Below are 24465 nucleotides of genomic sequence, written 5' to 3'. Positions count from 1 at the left end.
CTGATCCTAAGCCAACAAGTTGAAGATTTGGACCTACTTTTTCTTCTATAAGATGCAGGGTCTCTGGTCTGATTTCAAGGTCCTTGATCCATTGCGAGTTGATTTTTGTGCAGGGTGAGAGATAGGGGTTTAGTTTCATTCTGTTGCATATGGATTTCCAGTTTTCCTAGCACCATTTGTTGAAGAGGCTATCTTTTCTCCATTGCATATTTTTGGCCCCTTTGTCTAGTATGAAAAAATTGTATTTATTTGGGTTTGTGTCCGTGTCCTCTATTCTGTACCATTGATCTACCGGTCTATCTTGGTGCCAATACCATGCCATTTTTGTTACTATTGCTTTGTAGTATAGTTGAAGTTCTGGTATTGCAATACCCCCTGTTTCATTCTTCCTGCTAAGGATTGCTTTAGCTATTCTGGGTTTCATATTCTTCCAGATGAATTTCATGATTGCTTGCTCTATTTCTGTAAGGTACATCATTGGGATTTTAATTGGAATTGCATTGAATCTGTATAGCGCTTTTGGTAGTATGGCCATTTTGACAATATTAATTCTGCTATCCAAGAACATGGGAGACCTTTCCATCTTCTAAGGTCTTCCTCAATTTCTTTCTTCAATGTTTTGTAGTTTTCATTGTAGAGATCTTTTACCTTTTTGGTTAGATTGATTCCCAAGTATTTTATTTTTTTTGAGGCTATTGCAAATGGAGTTGTTTTCCTCATTTCCCTTTCAGCTGTTTCATCGCTTGTGTATAAAAATGCTTTAGATTAGCAATCCTCAGTAGAAAGAGCGAAGCAGGGGGTATCGCAATACCAGATCTTCAACTCTATTACAAAGCAATAGTAACAAAAACGGCATGGTATTGGTGCCAAAATAGACAGGTAGATCAATGGTACAGAACAGAGGACACGGACACAAACCCAAATAAATACAATTTTCTCATACTAGACAAAGGGGCCAAAAATATGCAATGGAGAAAAGATAGCCTCTTCAACAAATGGTGCTAGGAAAACTGGAAATTCATATGCAACAGAATGAAACTGAACCCCTATATCTCACTCTGCACAAAAATCAACTCAAAATGGATCAAGGACCTTGAAATCAGACCAGAGACCCTGCAGATTGTAGAAGAAAAAGTAGGTTCAAATCTTCAACTTGTTGGCTTAGGATCAGACTTCCTTAACAGGACTCCCATAGCACAAGAAATAAAAGCAAGAATCAACAACTGGGATAGAGTCAAACTAAAAAGCTTTCTCTCAGCAAAGGAAACTATCAGTAATGTGAAGAGAGAGCCTACAGAGTGGGAGAAAATCTTTGCCACTCATACTTCAGATAGAGCACTAATCTCCAGAATCTATAAAGAACTCAAAAAACTCTACACCAAGAATACAAATAGCCCAATCAACAAATGGGCTAAGGAAATGAACAGACACTTCACAGAAGAAGATGTACAAGCAATCAACAGATCTATGAAAAAATGTTCAACATCTCTAGTAATAAGACAAACACAAATCAAAACTACCCTAAGATTCCACCTCACCCCAATTAGAATGGCGATTATCAAGAACACAAGCAACAATAGGTGTTGGTGAGGATGTGGGGAAAAAGGTATACTCATACATTGCTGGTGGGGCTGCAAATTAGTGCAACCACTCTGGAAAGCAGTATGGAGATTCCTCAGAAAGCTTGGAATGGAACCACCATTTGACCCAGCTATCCCACTCTTTGGTCTATACCCAAAGGACTTAAAATCAGCATACTACAGAGATACAGCCACATCAATGTTCATAGCTGCTCAATTCACCATAGCCAGATTGTGGAACCAACCTAGATGTCCTTCAATTGATGAATGGATAAAGAAACTGTGGCATATATGTACAATTGAATATTACTCTGCCATAAAGAATGATAAAATTATGGCATTTGCAGGCAAATGGATGAAATTGGAGAATATCATGCTAAGTGAGATAAACCAATCTCAAAAAACTAAAGGACGAATGATCATGCTGATAAGCAGATGAGGACATATAATGGGGGGTGGGAGGGGTTAGCATTAGGGTTAGGGTTAGGTTTAGGGTTAGGGTTAAGGAGGGTGGTAAGAATGGAGGAAGGAAGGACTGTATAGAGGGAAAAGAGTGGTGGCAGGGATGGGGGGAAGGGAAAAAATAACAGAATGAATCAAACAACATTACCCTATGTAAATTTATGATTACACAAATAGTATGCCTTGACTCCATGTACAGAGAAACAACATGTATCCCATTTGTTTACAGTAAAAAAAAAAGAAAATAAATACAAAAAAATGCTTTAGATATATGAATGTTGATTTTATAGCCTGCTATTTTGCTGAATTCATTGATGAGGTCTAGAACTTTTCTGGAGGAGTTTTTTGGATCTTCTAAATGTAGAATCATGTCATCAGCAAATAGGGATAATTTGAGTTCCTCTTTTCCTATTTGTATCCCTTCAATTTCTTTAGTCTGTCTAATTGCTCTGGCTAGAGTTTCAAGGACAATGTTGAATAGAAGTGCTGAAAGAGGACATCCCTGTCTTGTTCCCGTTTTTAAAGGGAGTGGTTTCAGTTTTTCTCCATTAAGAATGATGCTGGCCATGGGCTTAGCATAAATAGCCTTTACAATGTTCAGGTATGTTCCTACTATCCCTATTTTTTCTAGTGTTTTGAGCATGAAGGGGTGCTGTATTTTGTCAAACGCTTTTTCTGTGACAATTAAAATAACCATATGATTCTTATCCTTAAGTCTATTGACATGATGGATTACGTTTATTGATTTATGAATGTTAAGCCATCCTTGCATTCCAGGGATGAACCCCACTTGATTGTGGTGCATGATTTTCTTAATATATTTTTGGATACGGTTTGCCAATATTTTCTTAAGGATCTTTGCATCTATATTCATCAAGGATATTGGTCTAAAATTTTCTTTCCTTGATGTGTCTTTTCCTGGTTTGGGTATGAGGGTGATATTAGCTTCATAGAATGAGTTTGGTAGGATACCCTCCTTTTCTATTTCCTGGAATACTTTGAGAAGTATTGGAATGAGTTCTTCTTTGAAAGTCTTGTAGAACTTGGCTGAGAATTCGTCTGGTCCTGGGCTTTTCTTGGATGGTAGGTTTTTAATGGCTTCTTCTATTTCATTGCTTGATATGGATCTGTTTCAATTGTGTATGTCCTCCTGGTTCAGTTTGGGATGAGCATATGTCTCTAGAAATTTGTCAATGTCTTCAGTAGTTTCTATTTTGTTGGAATACAGATTTTCTAAGTAGCTTCTCATTATGTTATGTATCTCAGTGGTGTCTTTCGTGATATTTCCTTTTTCATCATGAATTTTAGTAATTTGAGTTTTCTCTCTCATTCTCTTTGTTAGTGTGGCTAGGGGTTTGTCTATTTTGTTTACTTTTTCAAAGAACCAACTTTTTGTTTTGTCAATTTTTTGAATTGTTTCTTTTGTTTCAATTTCATTGATTTCAGCTCTGATTTTAATTATTTCCTGTCTTCTACTACTTTTGCTGTTATTCTGTTCTTTTTCTAGGGCTTTGAGCTGTAATGTTAGGTCATTTAGTTGTTGACTTTTCATTCTTTTCTGGAATGCACTCCATGCAATGAATTTTCCTCTTAGTACTGCTTTCATAGTGTCCCAGAGATTTTGATATGTTGTACCGTCGTTCTCATTGACCTCTAAGAATTTTTTTATCTCCTCCCTGATATTTTCTGTTATCCATGTTTCATTCAATAGCATATTATTTAGTCTCCAGGTGTTGGAGTAATTTCTGTTTTTTATTTTGTCATTGATTTCTACTCTCAGTCCATTATGATCTGCTAGAACACAAGGCAGTATCTCTATGTTTTTGCATTTCCTAAGGGCTGCTTTGTGGCATAACATGGTCTATTTTCGAGAAGGTTCCATGTGCTGCTGAGAAGAAAGTGAATCCTCTCATTGATGGATGGAATATTCTATATATGTCTATTAAGACTAGGTTATTGATTGTGTTATTGAGTTCCTTGGTTTCTTTGGTTGGTTTTTGTTTGGAAGATCTATCTAGTGGTGACAGTGATGTGTTTAAGTCACCCAGAATTATTGTGTTGTGGTCTATTTGATTTCTGAAATTGAGAAGGATTTGTTTGATGTACAGGGATGCACCATTGTTTGGGGCATAAATATTTACTATCGTTATGGTCTTCCCAATTTATGGTTCCCTTAAGCAGTATGAAATGTCCTTCTTTATCCCTTCTGACTAACTTTGGCTTGAAGTCCACTTTATCTGATATAAGGATGACATCCCCGCTTTTTTACTGAGTCCATGTGCGTGGTAGGTTTTTTCCCATCCTTTCACCTTTAGTCTGTGGATGTCTTTTTCTATGAGATGAGTCTATTGCTGGCAGCCTATTGTTGGATCTTTCTTTTTAATCCATTCTGCCAGTCTATGTCTTTTGATTGATGAGTTTAGGCCACTAACATTCAGGGTTATTACTGAGATATGATTTGTATTCCCAGTCATTTGGGCTTATTTTTGGTTTTTAAGTTGGCTCAGTTTCTCCTTTGAGTGGCTTTTCTCTAAGGTAGTTCCTCCCTTTGCTGACCTACATTGTTGTTTTTCATTTCCTCCTCATGGAATATTTTGTTGAGAACATTCTGTAGCGCAGGCTTTCTATTTGTAAATTCTTTTAATTTTTGTTTATCATGGAAGGATTTTATTTCATCTTCAAATCTGAAGGTTAGTTTTGCTGGGTATAGGATTCTTGGTTGGCAACCATGTTCTTTCAGAGCTTGAAATATATTGTTCCAGGTCCTTCTAGTTTTTAGAGTCTGGGTTGAGAAGTCAGCTGCTATCCTTATTGGTCTCCCCCTATATGTAATCTCATGCTTTTCTCTCGTGGCCTTCAAAATCCTATCTTTATTTTGAATGTTAGGCATTTTCATTATAATGTGCCTTGGTGTGGATCTGTTGTGATTTTGTGCATTTGGTGTTCTGTAAGCCTCTTGTATTTGATTTTCCATTTCATTCTGCAGGTTTGGGAAATTTTCTGATATTATTTCATTGAACAGGTTGTTCATTCCTTTGGTTTGTATCTCTGTGCCTTCCTCAATCCCAATAATTCTTAAATTTGGTCTTTGCATGATGCTCCATAGTTCTTGGAGATTCTGTTCATGATTTGTTACCATATTCTCTGTTTGGGCAACTTTGTTTTCAAGATTAAATATTTTGTCTTCATTGTCTGAGGTTCTGTCTTCCAAGTGGTCTAGTCTTTTGGTGATGCTTTCCATTGAATTTTTTATTTGGTTTATTGTTTCCCTCATTTCAAGGATTTCCATTTGGTTTTTTTTGTTTTTTTTTTTTTTGAGAATATCTCTTTGTTGAAATGATCTTTTGCTTCCTGCAGTTGCTCTTTCAGCCTATTGGTATTATCATTCATTGCCTGCATTTGCTCTCTTATCTCATCCTTTGCTTTGTGAATCATCTTAATCATGTATAATCTAAAGTCCTTTTCTGACATTTCTTCTAACATACTGTCATTGGATTCTGTTAATATTTAATCTAGATTTGTTTGGATCATTTTCTTCCCTTGTTTTTTCATGTTGTTCATGTATCTTCCCCTCTAGCAGTGCAGATCTGGGGTATTACAGATTTCCCCCTATAGGCTTATAGTGGCCCTATAGGTTTCCAAAACCTTTTCTTTAAGGGGAGATCAATATTAGCAGTGCCCAATTCAGACACTATGCAATCCTAGACCAAATAGCCCCTATGAGGACAATAACAGTATTGTCATAATAAACAGAATGAGTTCAAATATTATCTTCAGTAAAACAAACAGATTTTCAATAAGGTCTGCGGTTTCTAATGGAGGACAAAGAGGATGCAGAGGGATGTAGGATGTAGCTGTTAATGGGATAAGAAAAGAATATACAGATAATAGATATAGATAATAGATAGTAGAATAATAGAATAATAGAATGGGTGAGATAATAGAATGGGTGAGAGTGTAATCAAAAGAAATTGAATGTTAGCATGCAAAAAGGGAGAAAGAGACTCTGAGGGAACAGGTAAACAAAAGGAAAAGAGAGCAAGAAAAGTAAAGAAATAAAAACTTAAAATTTTTCAATAAGTAGAACAAAGAAAATCCACAGTATAACAGTCATATAGTAATGAAACCTCCCAGTGTTCAGTAGCCTGATGCATGAGAGGTACCTGACAATGAGCTTCAAGTCTCCAGCAAACGTCTCAGGATGGGATTTGCCCCATCTAAAGATCGGAGCTATGGCTTCCAGGATCATCCAAGATGGCCACTCTGGCTTACAAATATGTTGGCAAATGGGGAGCTGCAGCTCAGGGTGTGGACGTGGTCAGCAGGAGGTCCTGGAGGCAGGATGCAGTTGGTCCGGCAGGGGTCCTGGAGGTCGGGTGTGTTTGGTGTGGTTGCGGGATCCTTGAGGTGGGGTGCAATCAGTTGGTCTGGGGTCCCGGTGATAGGGCGCAGTCAGTTGGTCTGGGAGTCCTGGCAGCAGGGAGCAGTCAGTCGATGTGAGGGCCCCAGAGGCCAGGAGTGATGGTCGGGCTGAGGGATCCTGGAGATGGGGCTCAGTCAGTTCGGCCAGGGGTCATACGGGGCCTGGCTGTTGTCTCAAAATGGCGGCAGCCACGTGTAATCAAACCTGCAGGTACTGTAACAGTGAACTTCCAGGCAGCAGCAGGCAGCTGGTGCTCCACTGGCGGTCAGCGATCAGTTTGCTGACTGTTGTTGGACAATTGGGTGGTGAACTTCCTGTGTTGGGTGATAGATAGGTGTAAGGTAGGCGATGGACAGGTGAGAGGCAGGCAAATGGTGGATGATAGGCGCCTGACAGTGAGCAATCAAGAAACAGATATCCTGTGCTTGAAACCAGAGTTATGGAGTGACAAGGAATGCAGCCTCCCTCTAGTCTGCCATCTTGGATCTCCCCTCTCCCCATTTTTAAATTCCCTGTTTTTATTCCCATCTTCCTCTTATGTTTTCACAACAACCTCCTGTCATGCCAGGGAAATTCCAATACAGTGGAATAGGTTACAATTTTTTAGTGATCATGTGCCAGGCGCTCTGGTTTCTTGACTGACCTTGAGGAAGACTCAAGTCTTTCTGACAAGATTCCAAGGATACCTTTCCTATATTTGACATATTTATAAACCTTCTCTCAAAGAAAATCCCCTTTAATAATGCCATCCATGGTCAGTCAATAGTAATCAATTCCACTGACTTTCAATTTTTATGGCTTATTTTTTTTTGTATCACACCATGCATTCAACCGAAGCAGACAGAGAATTTTAATGCTGTTCCTTGTGCATGTAAGGTGGGAGGGAGTATAGGCAGTATAAAAACACTAGATTATCAAAGAAAATAAAACAATCTTCTCTTTTTTATTCTGGCCTGCTATCCAACTTTATTTCACTTCAGAACTCTGATTAGTGGATATATCTGTTTCTAGGAATGAATTCTGATTCTTTCCAAATCCCTCAGATGCCATCCAGGGAAATGAAAACATTTTCTAATAATCTGTTGTTTTGACTGCCAGTTTTATTCAAATCATAATTGAGCAGCAAATTTTGAGACCCCACAACAGACACCTGAGACACTCTACTAGGCACACAATAAACACATTGCATTTTCCTGAGTTATACATTTCCCCAGAAATGAGAAACAGAACCACAATTCTTATTCCCCATGTTAGAGAATCAATAGCTTTCAAATTTTGTCCTCTGCAGTTATCCTCACCCACCCTATATGTAAAGACAGAATCTGTAAGTGAATTGTTCCTCATATTTATGTCCACTTTATTTATATTCAAAATCTGAGCAAGTCTTAGCAAGTGAACACCAAAAGGACAGACAAGTCCTTGAAAATATAGATGAAGGCCTGTATCTAATAAAGGCAAAGAATTTGGAATTTCTTAGGGAAATAGAGTCTTCAGGTCTGAGAAAATGTTAAGTATGTTCCTAAACCAACATGGTGAAGATTTGGGCTTATTTTTTCTTCTGTTAGGTGCAGGGTCTCTGTTCTAGTGCCTAAGTCCTTGATCCACTTTGAGTTGATTTTGGGCAGGATGAGAGATGGAGGTTTAATTTCATTTTGTTACATGTGAATTTCCAGTTTTCCCAGCACCACTTGTTGAAGAGGCTATCTTTTCTCCAATGTATGTTTTGGGGGCCTTTGTCTAATATGAGATAACTGTATTTATGTGGGTTTGTCTCTGTGTTCTCTATTCTGTACCATTGGTCTACATTTCTGTTTTGGTGCCAATACCATGCTGTTTTTGTTACTATTGTTCTATAGTATAATTGAAGGTCTGGTATTGTGATGCCTCCTGCTTTGCTTTTCTTGCTAAGGATTGCTTTGGCTATTCTGGGTCTCTTATTTTTCTAAGTGAATTTCATTTTTGCTTTTTCTATTTCTATGAAGCATGTCATTGGAATTTTAATAGGAATTGCATTAAATCTGTACAGTAGTTTTGGTAGTATGATTATAAAATGTTTTCTTTATCTTTGAGTTTTTAAGGCTTGAATATTATATGCATAACTGTTTTAATGTTTTGTTTTCTTTTGTGGCATTTATCCTGCTTAGTGCTCTCTGAGCTTCTTGGATCTATCATTTGGTGTCTGACAATAATTTGGAGAAATTTTTAGTCATTTTTTTTAGCTGTAGATGGACACAATACATTTATTTTTTAATTTATTTTAATGTAGAGTGCTGAGAATCGAACCCGGTGTCTCACACATGCTAGGCAAATGTTCTGCCACTGAGCTACCACCCCAGCCCTTTCAGTCATTATTGCTTCTAATGTTTCTCCTATTCCCTTCTCTTTTTCTTCTGATTCTGGTATTCCCATTACTCATATTTATGCTTTTTGTAATTGATTCACAATTGTTGGATATTGTGTTCTGTGTCTTTAACAACTCTTTTTAGTTTTTATTTGGGGAGACTGAAAGTTTCTATTGTCATATCCTCAAACTCAGAGATTCTTTCCTCAGTCATATCTAGTCTTGTAGACATTCATAATGAACCAATCAAAGGCATTGTTTTTTTTTTCTGCTACACTGTTTTTGATCTCTTGGATTGGTGTTCATTCCTTTGCTTACATACCTTATGTTCTTGTATGTTGTCTACTTTTTCCGTTAAAGCCCTTAGCACATTAATCATAGTTCTTCAAAACTGCTGGTCTGATAAATCCAAAATTTCTGCCATAAATGACTCTGACTCTGATGCTTGTTTAGTTTCTTTAAACTAGGGTGGGGTTTTTTTGTTTGTTTGTTTGTTTTTTTGCCATTTAGTATGTCTTGTATTTTAACAATGTGCTGGGGACAAAAAAAATTGTAAAAGTGTCTTTGGTAATGTAGTAGCAAGGTCTCGGGGGGAAATGGGATTAGGAGTAAAGCATAGCAAACTGTTTTGGTTCCAAGGCACCTGCATTCTAATCTCAGGTTGATTAGTGATGTGACCTTAGGGGAAATTCCATGATAGGTAAAATTACAAAGTTATTTGTCTAAGATTCTCATTCTCGGATTGTGTAATCAAACACGAATCTGCACTGGGGGCGAATGCAGCTCACTAGATGAGCACTAGTCTAGTGCACAAGGCCCTGGGTTCCATCCCTAACACTGAGAAGAAAGAAAAGGAAAGGAAAACAACACCGATCTAGGTACATGTGAAGAAATTTTGCACATGTAACTAAGGCTGCAAATCAGCTCACCTTACAATAGAGAGATGAACCTGAATTATTAGTTGGTAGAGTGCCTGCCTCGCAAGCACAAGGCCCTGGGTTCAATCCCCAGCACCGCCAAAAAAAAAAAAAAAAAAAAGGATGAACCTATTTTAATCACAGGAGCCCTTAAAAACTGAAGAGAAAGGTATAATTGTCAGAAATGAGAGATACAACAAAAGAGGTCAAGCAGAAGAGGAGATCAGATAGCTCCAAAGCATGGGAAGGGTAAACTCACCATTGCCAGCTTTGAAGCTGGACAAAGGGCAGCCTCTAAAAGTCTCCAGAAGCTAAGAGCAGCCTTTCACTGACATCCAACAACAACAACCAAAAAAAAAAAATTTAAAAAGGGACTTCAGTCCTACATCTAGAAGGAATAGAATTCTGTCAATATCCTGAATGAACTTGGAGGTGTGTTCCTCTCCATAGCTTCCAGATAGGAATGAAGCCTGGCCAACACCTTGATTTTGATCTGAGACCATAAATAGAGAACTATGTGAGCCATTCTGTGCCTGGACTTCTGACCTATAGAACAGGGATCTGATTTCTGATTTTTAAATCACTTAATTTGCTTTGACTTCTTATGGCAACAATAGAAAACTAACATCACCTCTTTTTCTGATATTTTACTTCCTCATTTGTAAAATGGAGATAATATCAGATTCCAAATGTTCTTGTGATGATTTGAAAGAATGTATGTAATGTCACTTTGGCATAGTACTTGAAACAGAGCAAACTGTTGATAAATGATAGATATTGGCCTCTTACTGCTTCAGCTACCATTTTAGTCTGATTATTCCCCAGTTGGTTTATAACTCATTTCTTTCATTTGATGTTTATTTCTCAGGTTTCCAAAGAGCTATTAAGTCAGGGAGATTGTAGGAATGGTAGGTAACAGTCCTGGCAAGAGAAAAGTTGCTTGGTTTAACAGTGTGCTGACCCTGCTGCATTATGCAATAATCCATAGAAAAATGTTCCTGAGGATATGTATTTATATATTAATAGTGATTATCTCTGGGACGTATGACTTTTTTCCCTTGTGTTTTTGAAATTTCTTAGATTTTTCCATAAGAATATTATTTTATCATAACAATAAGAGAATAAAACATTCTTTTTTAAGTGTCTAGGTATAAAACATTCTTCAATCTAAAAAATACTGAGTTGGGGATATAGCTCAGTTGATAGAGTGCTTGCCTCACAAGCACAAGGCCCTGGGTTCAAATCCCCAGCACCACAAAAAAAAAAAAATACTAAGTATAACAGAAGAATGACTCCTGTCTAGGATACAAATGGGCAGTTTGTGGTACTGGAATTTTCCATCGTATCCTGTAACATTCTTATAAATTAAGGCATACCTGCAATCAAAACCACAAATCATTTTTAGGTGAGCAAAAGCGACAGCAAGGCTGGGTGTGTTGTCACACTGCTGTAATCCTAGCTACTCAGAAGACAGGCAGGAGGATCACAATTTCAAAGTCAGCCTCAACAACTTGGTGAAACCCTGTCTCAAAATAAAATAAAAAGGGCTGAGGATATAGCTCAGTGGAAGAGTACCACTGGGTTCAAATCCCAGTACTGGAAAATATAAAGTGACAGTAAGCATTTTGTTAAATTTTCTTAATGAAGGGTGGTGCTAGGCAGTTAACTATTCCACACTTCACCTACTGTTGGGTAATAAGTGAATGAGTTGCCAAAAGAGGTAAGTCCCTCCTGGCAAACTTCAGAACCCAAGCCTCAAATGTCCTGGAAGATTTATTCAAATTTCTTTTTTTCTTTTTTCTTTTTTCCTTTTGGTACTGGGGATTGAACCCTGGGGTACTTAACCACTGAGCTACATCCCCAGCCCTTTTTATTTTGACAGGATCTTGCTAAGTTGTTTAGGGCCTCGCTAAGTATCCTGAAGCTGAAGTTGGCTTTAAACTTGCAATCCTCCTGTCTCATCCTCTGGAGTCGTTGGGATTACAGGTGTGTGCCATGGCACCTGACCTTTTTCTTTTCTTGGAAGCTATCTTAGTCCATTTGGGCTGTTATAACAGAATATAATAAACTGGGTGGTCTGTAAACTATGTATGTATTTATTTGTCATAGTTCTGGCAGCTGGGAAGTCCAAAATCAAAGCACCAGCAAAATTGGTGTCTGGTGAGGGTCTGTTTCCTGATTTGTGAATGGCACCTTCTCACTGGGTCCTCACATAGTGAAAAGGGGAAGGGGTCTCTTTTATGAGGACACTGATCCCACTCATGAGGGCTCTACCCTCAAAACCTGATCTCCTCCCAAAGGTTGTACCTTTAAGTAGCATCAAATTGGAAATTAAATTTGAATATATGAATTTGGGGGGACAACAAACATTCAGTCTATAACAGGAACCAACACTTATTCTCCCCATGCTTTTCATGTGTAGCTGTTGAAGCTATATGCTTTTGGTCCTAAGGCCCTGAAAAATCTGCAAAACTGCCACTGTTAAATCCCCGGGACCTCAGGGTCAGTCTTGGGAATTTAGAAGTACAGCAAAGCCAGCAAAGCCAGGGCCCAATAGACTCCAGATTCCTAATACCATTTCCTTTGTCAGAGCCCGCACTGACTGATCTAACTTTAGGTCCTGACCTACGGAATGTTTAGAACCAGGGAAGGCAGCTCCCATCTTCTCCCTTGACTAGGGAGGGGCCTGGGGTGTCTCTTTCTGAGATCTGGCAAGAATAGCCTTGCTTGTCTACCCCTAGAGATGATTCTAACTGATGTGAAAGCTCTCTAACCTGGTTCCCACTGAGAACCCTTTAAGACTGAGCAAGACAGAAAAGAAGGTTACTATATTTATAGTCTAGCAAAGGAGACTGTCACTAAACAAATGTGCCTGAGTAACAACTGGTACAATTAGTGTTAGTCTCCTCTGCTACTTTATGAAAGCAGAGTCCATGTCTGTTGAGTTCACTACTGTATCCCAGTGCCCAGCGTGGTGCATGACTCAAGGCAGATTGTCAATAAATATGTGCCAAATGAATGAGGCTATGGACTAACAAAATAATTATACAAGTAATTAATTACAGTATTTTTGGTTTTATTATGGGGTGCTCTTTACTAGTAGAAATTCCCTTCTTTATTTATCTACTTTGTATTCTCTGTTTTGCCTCCTTTTATTTTATTGGTTCTTTTTAGTTATAATGACAGTAGAATTCATTTTGATATAATTATTGAAGCATGGAATATATCTTGTTCTAATGAGGATCCCAGTCTTGCAGATGTATAATGTTGAGATTCACTGTGCTATATTCATATATGAACATAGGCAAGTTATGTCAGATCCATTCCACTGTCTTTCCTATTTCAATCTCCCCCCTTCCCTTCATTCCCCTTTGTCTAATCCACTGAACAGCTATTCTTCCTCCCACCTTTTGATAAGTGCTTTGAGTGAAAACTTCAGTGAAATTTTAAAATGAAAGTGGAGGATCTAACCTGATTGTGGTCTTGTTTCTTTGCAGTGCTTGGGATGGAACCTAGGGCCAAGTGCTGTACCACTGAGTTATACTCCCAGCCACTATCCTGGTTTTGACTGGCAAGGTACTCATGGAAGAGTACCTTAAAATATTTATAGGCCTTATGGAAGGTAAGATATTTCAGTCCATAGACTCCCTAAAACCTTGGGGTGGATATAGAAGGAAGTGCTTAAAATAGCTCATAATAACTACAGGATTATTTGAGGGGCAATTATGAATAATTATTAAACCATGTATTAGATAGTTATGTCCCTGGGTCCTTGAAGACTAACTAGTTGTTACTTCTCTCCAGTAATTAACCATAATGTGCTCAACTTGAACCGTGGGTATTTTCTTCTTCTGTCAGCATTAATTTTCACACCTAGATGTATCTCTTCTAATCTGCTTGTTTACTTTTCCAACAATCTAACTGTGGAGGGCTTAAGGTAGCACATTTTGTACTACTAAGAAAAATTATAGGCCTTTCTGTATATGGCTGTACACTGGGTAATTGGATAAGTGGAATGTTACTGTGTTTTGTTTACCCTAAATTGTGTTGATGTTTTTCTACTCTTTAATGCTTGGAAACAACCTTGAACTTTTGAATATTATGAGTTCTCCATTGTTGTTTTGGTCAGTCCAGTTCTTATTCTTAATCTGGGGGAGATTCAGATGCTAGGAAGATTGGTATCAAAGGAAATATATTGTAAATGAAGCATAACTGAATGTCCTTAATGCACAGTACAATTCAATCTCCTAACACCTATTTTTTTTCTGATTTTCCTTCTTTTCAGGTATATGTGTATGGGAGATAGAAGGGGATGATAAGAAATTGAAGAAAAACAAATTAAAAAAAAAGAAATAAGTACTTCAGGACTGGGAGTACAGCTCAGTGGTAGAGCACTTGTCTAGCATGTGTGAGGCCCTGGGTTCAAACCCCAGCATTAATATATATACTTTTCAATTCACCTCTAAATACCTAAAAGGACTTAGAATGATATATTTTCATAAATGAACACTAAAATAACTGGCCAGTTTATCACTAAGGTACAAGTACTTCATAGAAGCCAACCCAACTTTATGTAAGGTTTTTTTTTCCTGAAAACAAAAGGAAATTTAATTTGCCAATTAAATTATTTAAGTTGTGTCTGTGTTGCAAGAGCTGACTGGCTGGTGAGCTATGTATATATAAGATGATTTTTGGCTTTAAGATTCTATGATTTTAATCTAGAATGTTAATTATGTGCTTGGCTAGGATAAACTTGAAATGCCAAAGAGTGTCAAATAGGAGCCTATGAAAAGGAGATGCTGTTTGGTCCCTTAGGTTTGGTGGCAAAAGGTACAGGTCAGGAAAAGAGTGGGCATCACACATGTGTGGGTTTTTAAACTTCCTACTCTGGGAATTGCTCCTATTTCCTACAAAGGAACAGACATCTATGGGTCAGACCCCCCACCAATGTCCAATCTGAATGTATCACCTTTATTCAATGCATGGTGATTTTTATTATTTTCAGGAAAAAAAAAGTGGGCACACAGCCTCATAGTAAGAGTGAAAGCTTATTTGTACCCACTTTCTTGTCTGAATGATTACCAAGCACCATATTCCCCTGAGCAGTTCTTATCAACAAAAAACATTTCTCATTAGCCTTTTGCTTTCTCTAAAGTCCAATGCCCAGCGATTTCATTTTTATTTAATCTGCATTTGATGCTTTACAAAACCTGGAAAGGTCACAATTAGTAGAATTTTCGAGTAAAGAGTAATTGCATAAAAAGATTTTCATTTTCTCTTTAAGTAAGTCTTCTATGCTTACCTAGGAGAGACTTTTGCCTTTAATTTGTGTGTGTGCTCCTTCCTGAATTTGCACACAATTTTTTTATTGTTAAAGCCAAGCTAAAATTGGAGTTCCCCAGGGAATTAAATGTGGCTTTTTGTTTAGACTTTATAGAATTCTAATTCCAGACTGAAGGCCATTCAACAGTAAAACGGAGGCTATTTCATCTATTTTTTATTTTCTTTTCTGCTCTAAACTAATTTTCAGAAACTTCTTCCGCTCCATTTTCTCTGATTTTTTAAGTAACTTTCCTTCCCCTGTGCTTTCTCTTGCTTAGGTTTACTGATTATTATACCTTTGTGCAGCTCAACTCTTTATTGAATTCTTGGCCTCATCTGTCTCCCCCATGTCTGTTTTCCTTTCATTTAGCCCCCAAAGGCAACCTGGCTAAGAAATTGAGTTCCAACTAGAAGGGGAGCAACACATGGAAATGAAGTGCTGAACCTGTGCCCTGTTCATTCTTGATTTATAGGTTTAAAACAAAAATCTCAGGATTTTTAAAAAAGCAAATCTGGAAATGCTGTTGAGGATAGGTTTTGGCACTAGCACACTCTTCTAAGGCAGTGTTTGCGATGACTTCACCCCTTTAAAATGTGTTTCTTATGATAGCCACACATGCCTTAGGTCGCTTGAAGGAAGTGTCCTCTGATATTCAATAAACAATACAAGTTTTCTCCATCCTCCCATCTCCAGACACTTCTTGGTCAGCACAGTGTTTACTAAAATGGGCTTCAAGAAGGGCTGAGTAGCTAGATTGTTGAAAGGAAAGACACAATTTAGCGTGTGTGTGTGTGTGTGTGTGTGTGTGCGTCTTTAAAAAATTTTTATTTTAGGAACATGCATTTGCAGACTAGACAGCTGCGTAGAGACACAGACAGTTGCTCCTTTAATTCTGTGGTATTATCAGAGTGTGTGAAGGTTAATTTGCCAGTTGTTATAAAGTAGGCCAAGCAATTCTGGGTGTTGACTTGGATAACTTACTTTCCCATGTCTTTCCAGTTTTCTAAGTGTCATTTAAGCAATTCTGCCAAGTTGTAAGAAAAGAAGAGTAAACAAATGAAAATGCAGCAGTAATTTTGTGCAAATCTTATTAAATCAGCCACAAAGTAATCTATTTTTGGTGAGTTTCTACACATACTAATACAGACACTCATACTAAGGAAGAAGCACTGGATCTGGGGCAACCATAACGGCATAAAAAATTCAGAAGTGGTAAAATAATATGAAACTATTAATCATAATAAATACACATCAAATGTTTACGTTTTAGATCTTTAAAATTCCTTGCTATATAGAGGTTCCTTTTAAATAGTGACTCTCAAGGGAAAGGGCACTAATAGACATTGAGTTAATAAGACAACTAAGTACAGGACTAGTAACTTAGCATATTTAAACTCATTAGAGCTCACAATAACCCTGTGAGGTAGTTACAATTAGTCTCATTTTATTTATTTATTTATTTATTTATTTATTCATTTATTTATTTATTTATTTATTTATTTTTGTACCAGGGATTGAACCAAGGGGCACTTAAACACTGAGTCACATTCCCAGTCCTTTTTTACATTTTAGAGACAGAGTCTTGCTGAGTTGCTTAGGGCCTCGCTAAGTTGTTGAGGCTGGCTTTGAACTTTTGATCCTCCTGCCTCAGCTTCTTGAGCCGCTGGAATTACAGGCATGCGCCGCCACCACGCCTGGTTAGTCTCATTTTAAAAACTAGTAGACTAAAGCTCAGAAAGGTCAAGTGACTAAGATCACATAGCTGTGAAACAACAGAACTAATTCAAACCGATACCTGTCTGTGTCTATTTTATCTTCTAGATTTTTTTTTTTTTTTTGTGGTGCTGGGGATTGAACCCAGGGCCTTGTGCTTGCAAGGCAAGCACTCTACTGACTGAGCTATCTCCCCAGCCCTCTTCTAAATTTTTGATGGCATGACTTAAGTGTCATCACATAACAATTAATTACATGATTAAATTTTTCTTTTATAAAATTTCCAAAACAAATACAAGATAAAAGATTATCTAAAATGGCTAACATCATCATAGCCAACAAATTAAACTGTGTCCCAGGTGACATTTTTTCTTAACCTTACTGACTTTTTGAATGAATTCTGTCTTCACTAAGATTTTCTTAGCACATCAAAAATTTCCCTACCTTTTCATAACCAGTCAGTAAACCTCAAGAACAAAAAAGTAATGTTTCTCTTAGGCCTTGCAGTTTTGATATCTACATTTGTGTACAAATGTGCCAACATGAAATATTGCTCCACGATAATTCTTTACTCCTTTTTTGTACTCATAGGCTATGCTGTCCAAATGGCACACAGAAACCCAGAGATGTAAAGTAATCATTCTGGTTCCTCTATTTACTAGTTGTGTGACTTAAATTAGTTAACATTATTAACCTCGGTTTCCTCATCTATAAAATGGTAATGAGATCTCTACTTACTTCATAGATTTTGACAATAATGGACTGAGGAAGTTCAAGTTAGTAGCAAAGTAGTTGATAGATAATAAACCAAACTCAAGATGAGCTACTAGTATTTAGTTACCTTTACCTACTAAGAAGCAGTGTACACATTTATAAAAAATCTGGACTTTGGAGTCTATACCAGTTTGAGTCCTAACTTTATGATGTAATATTTGTGAGACATTGGTTGTGTTACTTAATATCTCTAAGAGTCGATTTTTATTTTAATTTAATTTTACAGTGCTGGGCATTAAATCCAGGGTCTTGGACATGCTAGGCAAATGCTCTACCACTGAGCTACACCGCCAGCCCAGGAGTCAATTTTTTAAATATAAAGTGGGATAATAATGCTATGTTCCCTTTTTTTGGTGTTGGAGATATTAAATGAAATAATGCACATAAGATAAGCAGTGTGTAGTGCATATTCAATGTTTTATTTTTCACTTCTTTTCAAACATATGACCAATCACATTTCCAAGTTCATTAAATATTACCATTGACTAACACTTGGTGAGGACGATAACAACATATTGCATTTTCAAAAGTAAAATTCAGAGTCCCAGCACCAAAAAATAAAGATTCAGAAATTCCAGCAGTCTACTAATGCTTTGACATATACTAATTTCCCATGAAGATCAAAGAATAAGTACATTGTTAACAAGATATTGAAGACCAAAGGAAGATGATAAAATTGTTAAACATATTTTTTGATGATTAAAAATGATGAACATGCTATGTATCAGTATAGAACTATCCAGAGAAAGATAAAAAGATTCCTAGCTCCTAGTTCTGCCTTTTTCATCATTTCACTACAAAACTTTGAGTGATTCTCTTAAAACTCTGCTTCAGTCTTTTTTCTAACCAATTTGGGAAGTTATTTTACCTAGTTCACTGGGTCATTGTGATCATCAAATAAAATAAGGAACCAGAAAGTACTTGGTAAAGTATGAATGTGAAACAAAAGCATAGCTCCTTTGTAATTTACAAGTGATTCTGGTTACTTTTGTGGTATTCTTACCTTTTTTTGCTGTTTAATCACAGCATAGAAACCCAGCTTTTAAAATGAAGTATTCAAAGACACTTAATAGGAAAACTTACCTTTGAGACTTTAAGGCAAAAACTTCACTCTTTTGTATGAGTTTGGAGATTTTTTTACTAGTTGGGCAGAGATTTTTATTAAAGATTCTTATTCTTTGGATCAGAGTAGGGCTTTTAATTGCTCTCAAACCAGCTTTCCAGGATCATAGGCTGTTACTTTTCCCATTAAACCTATCACCTGCTCCAAATGTACCAGTAAGATGACTATAACATTTCAAAACTCAGGAAAGCATTTCTCTAGCTCTTGGCTAAAACCAAAACATCCATTGTGTGAAAGGATAGAAGAACTATTTCTACCTCAGCTCAAGTAAGGGCTTATATCAAGAAGAATCTCAAGGGATCTAGGGAAAAGATTATGAAATGTATCCCCCTCACTAGCCAGGCAGCTGGGGATAAACTCAGGAAACAGCTATTTTCTACAGTAACTGTCTTTGTTTGAGGGTAATAGAATAATATGGTCCAATGGCAAAGACTTACACAGTCCTGAATCCCAGTATGCATTCTGCCACTTACTAGGTATTTGACCCTGGGCAAATAACTCGAAACTCTCTAAAGTCCCAGTTTCCTCATCCATAAAATGGAGGGTAATATCATCCCCAAAGGGGCGATTTGACAATTATATAATTCACATGAATAACTTTGCTTCCTGACAGACACATAAGAAGTGTTCAGAAAATCTTAACTGCTCTTACTTATCATCATCATCATCATCATCATCATCATCCCTATTATTATATAATTAGGAGGTTCTCAGCTTAGAATTTGGGTTTGTACCTCATTAATTGTCTCAGAAACAAAGATGTTATTAAATATGCCTTTTCATTGTACCTTTTAGCGCACACATTTGTTTAGAGTCCTTTTGGAGGTGTTCTGTCTCTGACCCTCACAAATCACCCTTTTTACTTCACTAAATTTTACTTATTTGGGGTATGAAGTAATTCACCAAGCCTAGGCACTGCCTGGAGTCAACTAGTAAGGGGTTGGATTTGACGACCTCTCGGCTGCCTTCCATCCCTGAGAATCTATGATTCTATGAGTCAGTGTTCAGGGAAAAAAATGAAGGGCTGTTTGGTGATGAGTGACAGTTCTGTCCTAAAAGAACAAAGAACTTACTCACTGTGCCAGAAGCCATGTTGAAGATCACAGGATCATGAATTATAGCTCTACTACCCTCTGGCAGGACAGGAAATGAATCTCATAGACAAATTGTGCTGGGAGAGAGATTATGGATTAAAGGCTCCCATATTCATGACTTCCAACCAGCCAGCACATACAACAATCTTAAGTGCCAAAGGCCACCCGTGTATACTGGGGCAGGGGAAGATGGAAATATTCTTTAAAAGAAGCTGGAGAATAAAATTCCAGCCAAGACAATATTTCTGAATCTTCCCCCTTTTCTGGCAATAGCTATGATAAAGAGCTCAAAAGACAATCAAAGCCATCATCGGTAAACTTGCGGCTTTTGAGAGAAAAAAACCATAATGATGGAATTTAAATGCTACCCTGTCTTATTCCATTTACCATCAACTGGGGGTTGCCCAGCAGGAGAAATGAGATCATTTCCCTCTGAGTGGCTAGCTGAGCTTGCCCACATTCATTCTTCTTCCCACATCGTGTTTTAGCAGGCATCAACACGTCAGCAGCTTCTGAAATGTGCCAGATCTGGGGAGGCAGGGCACTGTCACTACTGTGCGGAAGAGTTCCCCACCTCTGCAGTGGACTCACCAGCCACTGTTTCTCATTTGCTTGTCAAATGGTAGGGGTAGTTTAAGGAAGACCCTCTTCCTGGAACACTGCTTGACTAACCATAGAACCCCCTAGTCAGCCTCCTGATGCATTCTAAACATTTCATTTCTCCCCTGCATTGTTTTTTTATAATACGATTTTTTAAAGATTCTTTTAGTTGTTGATGGACCTTTTTTCTATTTATATGCAGTTCTGAGACTCCAACCCAGTGCCTCACACATGCTAGGCAAGCACTCTACCACTGAGCCGCAACCCCCGCCCCCCTGCATTGTTTTTAAGTGCCCCCTTTCTCAATTCTGTTTCTTAAATGGCTGTGAGCCTGGAGAGACTGCTGATCTTGGGAAGAAAAGGAAGAAGCTGTCGGTCATTCAAAGAACACAAGCAGGGCTGGGGGTGTAGCTCAGTGGGAGAACACTTGCCTAGCATGTGTGAGGCCCTGGTTCTGTCCTCAGCAAACGTCCCCCACACACACTCAGAACCAAAACGTAACATAAGCATCCTAAAATATGAATTGTTGATCACTGTAATACCAGAAGTACTCCTCTAAACTTTTTCACTTCTCAGACTTAATAAGTAGCTGCCTGTGTTTTAGAAATGAAATGTGTTTTTATTATTTGGCGTACTACATGAGTAACACAGGAGTACATTCTTATGAAAATTCTTACACTGAACTGTCTAGAACACAATGTGAGTCTCCCTTCAATCTCATTCCTGCATTCTGTAAGGGAATTTCCACGAAACCATGCTGGACACGGGAAATCGCATAAGGGAGTTTATTAAGCAAACAGAGTGTCTCCCTGCAGGGTAAGAGAGAAAATGAGAGGAAAAGAGAAAGGAAAGGGAAAGGGCATGCGCTAGAGAGAGTGGAAAGCCAGGAGGATAGAGAAAAGCGAGGAGGAGAGACAGAAGAATGGAAAAGATGGCAGGGAAGCTATCCTTAAGCAGTTGAATTCCACTGGGCTAACAGAGGACCAATATCGGAGAAGGATACTTGCAAGCTGACTGATGAACCAATAGCTAGCCAGGATGTTCACAGACTGACAAGTGGTTGGGAGGCGGGGAAAATGGCTGCACCTGATGGGCAGGGGAGCAGCTTTATACATTACATCCCCCCATTTCTCTTTTTATAAGAAAATCTTTTGCTCTCCAGTTCTTTCTGAAGCCTTCTGTCTCCTTCCTGCCTAAGGGACTGGGGCTGGTTTTGCAGGTTAGATGTAAAAAGTCCATTCTCGTTCCAGTCTTCCAAAGGCAGATGGTTTTCATGGTCTTCATTTCCTTGATTTGACTGATTCCCTATTTCTACACTAACTGCCTGTCCCCAATTCTGACTTCATTTACCCCTCTAATTCTAGGAACTCCTTCACTGCTGTAGGGAAAGGGGGTGATGACCGATCTGGCTTCTTCGAGCTGGAAGGGGGCAGCGTGGGGCAAGCAGTTTGGAGTTCCCTTTTTAGAAATCGGGTCAATTGAGGGGTTCATGGTAGAAGTCTGGTTGGGAAGAGCAGGTTGTAAAGGCATCTGGGGATGGGTGCTTCTATGAGAGAAGAACAAAAAGACATGAGTACTGAAATGAGATTGATACAATATAAATGTTGCAGAATCTGGAACGTGCCAATGAATATCATAAAGATGACAAGTTAATAATTCCTCACCAGGGGGTGGAAGAACTGAGGAGTTGTTCCCATAACAAGGCCTAGCAAAGGCTGGAGAGGACAAGGCCTTTATTTGGGAACTTTAACATTGTCTCGGTTATCAGGAATGTAAATACAACATTTAGTAGAGATACTAGCAAACATAGATTAAGCCTACCTGTGTCTGTAGGCCTTAAACTGACTAAAAACTTCTGACTCTGGAAGTTTCTCTTGATAGTTATCAGGCACATTTGCCTAAGAATCTCTCTTTTATAGCTTTTAGTCTTTATTCTAGTGGGCTAACACAAGTGTACATCTTAAGTTACATTTAAGTATTATTTCTTTTAAATGCCCATGAATGGCTATATTTTGGTTTTAACTGTTTTGCTAGGTGTTTAAGATCAAGCTGGTCAAAGTGACCTGTTCCTGTCTGTTAAAGAGTCAGCTGAGTTCCCACAGGGGTCACTCATAGAGAACTTAAGAGCAGCTTCTTAGCTCCATTAGTGCCATTGGTTAGGCAGGGTCTTCTCGATGAGGTGGCTCCTCTTGGAAGCATTAGGGGTGTCTCCCTTTTTCCATGACCCTCCTCTGCAGCAGGTGCACTGAGTGGCTTTTCATTCTCTAGTGGCTTCATCAGTCTTTTTGATCAGGAGGTTGTGTGACCCACCCAGAGTTGCAAAGCTCCTTGGAGAAGTCCTCTTGTTCCCTGGGTTCAGGCTGACTTTGAGGGCAAGACCCAAATATGGACTTTTCTTGACCTCTGTATTTAATCTCAATCTCTAAGTTTGATCTTAACCATCAAGCAAGTCAGCCTCACCAGTCATAAAGTAAGAGTACTGGGCTTTAGCTTCAATGTCTATAACTTTACAGTTATTTACCCCCTTTTATCTAATTGGGGTTTACATCATACGGTGTTCACTCTTGAAGCAGTACTGCTGCAAAATATTGATCAGGCAACAATTAGAGTTTACAAGGAAAATACAAAATGGAATCACCAACAGTAAAACATTCAGTTTGTGCAATAGCTATCTTGAATTTTGGCTGAGTTATTCATTATATCCCCTGGTTGAGATCACAGTAATCTTTACAAAAAACATCAAACTTTTGGACACAACTTTAAATGAGTTAAAGTCTGGCTTACTTTGGAGCCACTCTGACGTGCAGCAGGTTTGTGAGGCAGAGCCTTATCTCAGGTAAGGCGAGGTTTTTCACAAATCTTAGGTAAAATGTTCTAATTCCTGAAACTAATTTTTCCTCTTTTGCCATGACCAGCATGACCAAATTCTCAAGTTCAATGAGGGGCAAAGGAGTATTAGAAAATAAAAGGTTATAAACACAGATTTTGAAGCTTAAGCTGAGATCAGATGGAGCTCTGTTCTCTGATGGAAATGCAGATCTAAAGAGTTATGTCAGCAATGTTTATATATGTATGTAAGCATTAAAGAAAAGCTGAGAGAGCTTTTAACTGTCCTCTCAATAACTTTTAGAAATACATTTAACAAATTTTACATATACCCTATTGATAACAGGTCCTATAATAGAACATAAATGATAGGTTTACCATTACAGACAAGTTTAATTTGGAGAATAGCAGCTTGATAAATTTTCTGCTTTAAAGGCTTGTATACCTGGAAGATATGAACACATTTAATATACAAAGAATAATGTTTTTAAGTATGTTACTCCATGGAATAACTTTGTAAATTGATTAGATGTCTCTAACAAACACATTTGAGTAATCCCATACATGTCGACTTTAATTTTACTCATCTTATTGTGGAAAAACCAAGATATCAGACAAGTGTAAAAAAACAAGATGTCAGACAAGTGACATCTATTTGCCATCTCTATCCTGTTGAAGAAAAGTCCTAGAAAAATTGATGTTAGACATTTTATAAACATTAATATTTTATTAGTGTGACCACCTAGAGACTTGTGAGTTAATTTTAAAGACATTTTACTTCTATTAGTTTACCCAATTTAAATTGAACCTTTTTAAATCACGTGAATTAAAAATATTTGAGTCTATTTTTAAAATTTTAATTTTTATGCGCACTTATATTTAACACAAAAGCAAAGGCCTTGTAGTATTTATCTCCATTGCAATGTAAGAGATGTTCAAAAATAACTCTAGAGTTGGATAAAAAGAACTGATCAAAAATCATTAACCTAGTATGTAGGATCAAAATTGTGAGCTCAAAAATATAACATTTAAGAAAAACAAAAGTCCTAGAAGAAAAATGATAATGGCCATTAATTATAGCATGAGAAAATGAGAAGGAGAGAAAAGGTGAAAGGGAAAAAAGTATTCTGAGTTGTAGCCCAGGAGAAATTTAAAATGGACACTTTTTTTTCCTTGGGTTTGAAACTGGTCTCCCACTGCGCCTTCCTCCATTTACATCTCAATGTAAGCCTTGACTGAGATCTGAATTCGATAGGGGCTAAAATGTTCTAGCAGAAACTTGATGCTTA

This window comes from Sciurus carolinensis, chromosome X (assembly GCF_902686445.1).
Source record: "Sciurus carolinensis chromosome X, mSciCar1.2, whole genome shotgun sequence".
Taxonomy (NCBI): domain Eukaryota; kingdom Metazoa; phylum Chordata; class Mammalia; order Rodentia; family Sciuridae; genus Sciurus; species Sciurus carolinensis.
Note: the sequence above shows the minus strand (reverse complement) of the source record.